Source organism: Cucurbita moschata, unplaced genomic scaffold, assembly GCF_002738365.1.
Source record: "Cucurbita moschata cultivar Rifu unplaced genomic scaffold, Cmos_1.0 Cmo_Scf00019, whole genome shotgun sequence".
NCBI lineage: Eukaryota > Viridiplantae > Streptophyta > Magnoliopsida > Cucurbitales > Cucurbitaceae > Cucurbita > Cucurbita moschata.
This window is the reverse complement of record NW_019268535.1, coordinates 4032608-4038503: the sequence shown is the minus strand read 5'-3', so window position 1 is coordinate 4038503 and position 5896 is coordinate 4032608. Positions and strand designations below refer to the sequence as shown.

Sequence of the window (5896 nt, the reverse complement as noted above, 5' to 3'; positions counted from 1 at the left end):
TAAGGATAAGTCGGTAAACCAAGACACGGGCAAAATGACTATAATGCTCTTAAGGATATCAACCTACGGTTCATGACCTAGATGACCGCAAATGCTATGAAACTCTATAGTAGATCTTATTGTATGATGATTGATGAGGTGGTGAAGTTTGAAAGCCACTGGAACTCGTTAAGTAGCAAAAACCAAGAATTAGAGGTAAAATGACCATAATGCCCCTAAGGAAGACTACCTACGGGTTAAGTCCTAAATGACCTCCCAAAATTATGAAATGTTGTATGAGTCCTTATCTTATGATGCTGTATAAGGTAATAAAGTTTGGGAGTCATTGGGAAACGTTAGATAGAGAAACCAAGATATGGAGAAAAATGTACATCACGATCCACATGACTTTACCTCCTAGGTACCCTTGATTGCTAACAAGATTCTAAGTGCACAAGGTTACGTTAGGCTATTCCTAAGAAGGACTTTAAGTTCCAAGCTTGACCCAAGACGTTATGCATAAACCTAGGATCTCCAAGAATATAAGGAAACACCTAGGTTAATGTAGATGGTATGCTTAACAAGTTGCTAGGATTCATGCCTGGAGTAACCATTATCTCCCATCACGATGTGTACCACGAGATTCCTATTCCTCTTTAGGTGAGATGCCCTGCTATATGTACCACGAGCAGGTTGTCATGATGGACTTATTATTTTCCTCACCTAAATGAGATGTCCTGCAACACGATATGCTAGTAGGATGCCACGTTTGTGATAATGTCACCTATGCACTCATGGGGAGAAAACTGAGGGTTACTTTGAAAGTGTTTTCAGGACTAAAACACGATATATGACATGACAACCTCTCTGGAAATGAAACAAGAATTCATATCCTAACTCAAGGTCTAAATATGCTCCAAATCACCAACCATGTCCTATAAGGTCTATTTTATATGACACGAGGGTAACCTCAAGATTTCAAGTTGGTTGAAGCAAGTTTGGAACATAAGCCAAGATGGAACTAAAGGAAACGCCTAAAGAAAACATGTCAAGATTCAAGACCCTTCTAGAACCCTCTAAGTAGCCTATTATGAACTTATGACCTTCTAGAATAACTCATGCTAGTTATTACAATGGGTTCATATGATCACGAATGTATATAACAACTTACGCCTCAAGAAAATAAGAATCTCATAAACTTATAAGATTAAGAATCAAGAACAAGCTATACAACCACCCAGACAAGAAGAATGCTAGGTACCACTCAAACATAAGGGACCAAAGTTCTCAAGACTCAAAATTCAAGAATGCTAGGTATTACTCTAAGCATGTCTAATTGTGGCCCATAACTCCCACCATGCGGTGCTTTCTAAGGAGGCCTTTTTCCTCTTCTAGATGGGATGCCTTGCGCCGTGTTTCCTTTGTAGGATGTCATGTCTGGCCTCATTCCCCTCACTTAGATGAGATGCCCTGTGCCATGCTATGATTTGCAAGATGCCATGTTCATGTATGCACCGATCACGCGACCTATATGGTTTATGTTAGATTATGTGACCTTTATGGTCTATGCCATGTTCATGCATGTATCGATCACGTGACCTTTATGGTCTATCATGCGGAGAACCTATGGCCACGATGGAGCAAGAAGAGAGTAAATTACCCTAGCCATGAATTAAGAATCTCCTCAGACCTCCCATGGTACGTCATGTGTATGACTTAGACTACGCTGCTTGGAACATAAGAAGCCTTGAGCGTAGGTATTAAGACTGTGTCGCTTAGAACGTATGAAGCCTCGGACACAAGTTGACAAGTTTATGTCTAGTACCGTAAATCTTAAGGGGAGTGTCTTGGAGAACGAATTAAGAAACATAACAAGAACTTACGACAAGAACAAGAACAAGAGAAAGAAAACACAAAGTGTGGTACCCTAGCATATCAAGGACACAATTAAGAGTCTACAAGTAGGCTGCTTACTGAGTCTTGTACTCATTCCTTATTCTTCATTTTTTTTTTCAGGAAATAAGGAGCTGGTCGAGGTGGGAGCGGACTCTAGAGCAAGTGCCATAGACAAACCTCACCGTCGTCCTTGTACCCTTTTGTGTCGTCCCTTAACTTGTGTTTTAACTGTTGTGTTGTGTTTTAAAATACTTTGTATAAACTTTATTTTGTTTGATATGTTTTAAGTTTTGGTTGTTTTATTTTGTTGAAAAATTTACCCGTCTTTTTAGAGTCATCGAGTCAGCCCGGTCTTTACAGGAGAGTAGGAGACATAGAAGTCATTGATCGGCTACTCTCCATGCCAAATATTTGGGGTTGAGTGTTAAGGAGGTTTCTGGTTCAAAGCGAGGTGGTGGAACCATAGTTCCATCAACATAGCCCAGCATGTCTTGACTCTCAAGGAGACGGAGAAGTTGGCTTTTCCAAAGAAGATAATTGGAGGAAGAAAGTTTGATGGAGATCATATGGATTAGAGTATTGAAAGGAAGAAGATGATAAGAAGATTCGAAAGCCATAGAGAAGAAAGGATCCGGGTTGTTAAACCAAAAGGGCTTTGATACCACGTAAATGCTTGCTGAATCCACCACACCTAAATCGTAGTGAGAGTTCTCTTATTTATAATCATTTACAAAATACAAAAATATGGTAAATTACAAATAATATGGAAATAGTAATAAAAAGAAAGAATAATAAATGAATACAATATATTTGCCTTTAATAAAATGACAAATATGGCAAGCCGTAATGTAAGGCAAATATCTAGATATTTGTCTTGTAATGAACGGTCAACTATCCTTAACAATTTCTACAAACTTAAAGTCACTACATAACATACTCTCTTATGCAGAAATAACATTTCAAACTTCATCTTAAACACTGCCATAAACTTATATGTTCAAAAACATCTTTATCAACATAATCAAATACTAAATAAAATAAATAAACATTAAAAGTAAAAATGCTCTATACTAACTTAAAGTCTAAGAAATGAAATACTACTATCTTATGCATGTTCCATGGTCTTTACTTGTGATGTCGTTGTTAGCCGTACAGGGGTGCCTTAACTTTACCAGAAAAAAATAGAAGTAGCACACGACTTGACTATTTTAAGAAATACTCAACAAGTGATCCCAATATTAGGGTTTGGGATTCAAAACACATGCAGCTCATGCTAATGGACCTATCGTTAAAATCATCATATGGGTGGCCTCTAATCCGAATAAAGTTGGATGTGTAGTACTTTCCTACACACAACTCACATTTGCGAGCTTGAGTCTCCAGGCGGTTCACATTTCCCTTGGACCCATCATAGTCGAGCTAATTGTCCGTAGTCGGACGTCCGGAGGTTAGAAAACCTTCGAGTATCATGCGAGACATGATCATCATCATCATGACCATTATAGTGTACACGTTTGTACTCATCATGAATGAAAAAAAGTAATAACATCATGAATTAATTTTTTTAAAAAAAGGATAGAATTGTAAGAAAAATTCCCTTGAAATATTTTGGAGTAAGAAACTGTTCCTACAAAGTTGAAATGAATGGATAAGTTGAAATGGATGGAATATAGTGTAAGAATATTCCCTTTGACAAAAGGAAAGAATGCTACCAAATGTAAACCTATTTAGGACAAAATTGGCATCAATATAAATCCTTCAAAATTGGCATCAATATAAATCCTTGAGCCAGAGTTCTCTTACATTTTCTCTATCCTGTTCTTTGTGTTTATCTAGATTGAGTGTGTGCATTGTTGTGCGATCCTAACACCAAATTCATAGGTCCCTTCGAGATCCTTGAGAGGATTGGTGTTGTGGCATACAGGTTAGCGTTGCCACCCACTCTTGCTGCCGTTCACAATGTTTTCCATGTATCCATGTTAAGGAAATACACACCGAACCCCACCCACATCATTGAGTACGAAACGCTCCCGCTTCAAGAGGATCTATTATACGAAGAGGCCCTAATCCAAATTTTAACTTGAGATGTCAAACGATTGCGAAACAAGGAGATTCCCCTCGTCAAAGTCTTGTGGGGTAACCATCTGGATAGCAAAGCTACTTGGGAATGTGAGGATGACATTAGGATGTCTTACCCCGAATTTGTTCAGGAATAGCCAATTTTGTTGACGAAAGTTCCTAAGGAGGAGAAATTTGTAACACCTCAATCCCAACAGGTACAAACTCACCCTTCTTTATGACAAGCTTCCTCCTAACTTTTACGGGATCCTAGATTTTATTGGAAGCCTTAGAGCATGATTTTCAAACCGGTGTAGAAGTAAAAATGTTCGAGACACCTTAAGGAGCTTAGGAAAATTTAAAAAAATGGTGATTTAATGAAAAATTCTTATCGAAGTCAACTAGAGATAAAAAGGTAATTTTGCCCCACACACCATTTGGAGGGGATTGCAAGTAAATGAAAAGAAAAGAAAAAAAAAAGGAGAGAAAAAGAGAAAAGGCGAAGAGTTCAAGTTTTAAAGAAAAAGAAGAAGAGAAAGGAGGGTATAACGCTCAATTCTGAACATCGTAGTATTGTTGATCTAATAGTTAATGTTTTTGTTTTTGGATCGTTCGTTTTCATCAAGAAATAGGCAAGAACGCTAGGTAAGTTCGTGACCTCTTTTGCTTCAAGATTTTGCCATAGATCCATGCGTTTTTTTAATAGTTTAGGAAATAATAATAAACTACAGTACTTTAGGTAAGGATTCTTGCATGTTTTGGGAGGAAATTCAGCCAAAAATCGTGTCGAAAATTGAAATCAAGAATCTCAAACTTCGTCAAGAAACTTAGTTTTTCTGATTTTTGAACTCATTTATTAGTCATTGTGAGTACTGAAAAAATGCAAGAAAAATATATCTGTATAGGTGGACTTGAGGACTTGAATTTCCTGAAAGGAATTGAGTTAATTCAAGTTACAAATTGGAAGATACAAAAAATAAATAAATAAAGGTTGATATGCCATTTTGATCGGAATCTTAAAAAAATGGGTTTCAGGCAATTGGCGACGAACACCCGACGACTAGAAAGAGGAGAAACGCGTCTAGCAACTGGATGGACATGTGTTAGGCAAGCAGTGGAAAAGTGTGGCTTACTTTGAGCATTGCCACGCGATGCCGCGACTAACCCAAATCAACGACCTAGACCATATTTGAGCCGCATGCTCGAGAAGCAATCCAACGACCCGTAGTCCAACTTGATACCTACCGCTCAACATAAATGACTTATCATTATATTTTCAACCCGTTCGACACAAGTGAGAACGAATTCGAAATAACTTATGTTGGTACATTTTCAAAAATGACTATATAGCGTAGTGGATTAGCACGTCTGACTTTGGATTAGAAGGTTCATGGGTTTGACTCCCATTGTAGTCAACCTAATACTTTATGAGTCCATCAAAAAACTAAGAGTATTAATGAAATATTTGAAAGTTGAATGGTATTCTTGTATTAAAGATTTTGTTTTATGGTTAAAAATTTAAAGATTTATTATTTTTTTTTCCACGTAAAGAATGTTGATAAACCTTTCGTGGTTCTAAGACTATTTTTCAAATATTATTCTTGTATTAAAGGTTTTGTTTTATTGTTAAAAATTTAAAGATTTTTTTTTTTTTCACGTAAAGAATATTGATAAACCTTTCGAGGTTCTAAGACTATTTTTCAAATATTAAAATTTATAATTCTTAAGTATTTTTTTTATTAAGAAAGTTCGGTTGTCGTGGTGAAGTGGTTATCATGTTAGTTTTACACACCAAAGGTCCTTAGCCCAATCTTAGGCAACAACATTTTGTATACCATTTTTTTTTTTTTTAACGTTTTTGTATAGCAAATGGCATATTCGCATACTACTATTTATCGTTTAAAAAATGTCAACTAAAACAATTCTTAATAAATAGTGTACCCAATCCAAACCGTTATAATTC

At 36.6% G+C, this 5896-nt stretch overlaps 1 non-coding gene across 1 annotated transcript; it reads left to right on the top strand.

Annotated features, from left to right (window-relative positions):
- The first annotated feature begins 5273 nt into the window (after window positions 1-5273).
- On the top strand, window positions 5274-5348 carry TRNAQ-UUG. The gene has a single exon. It is a non-coding gene; the product is annotated as a tRNA-Gln (tRNA).
- The last annotated feature ends 548 nt before the right edge of the window (window positions 5349-5896 follow it).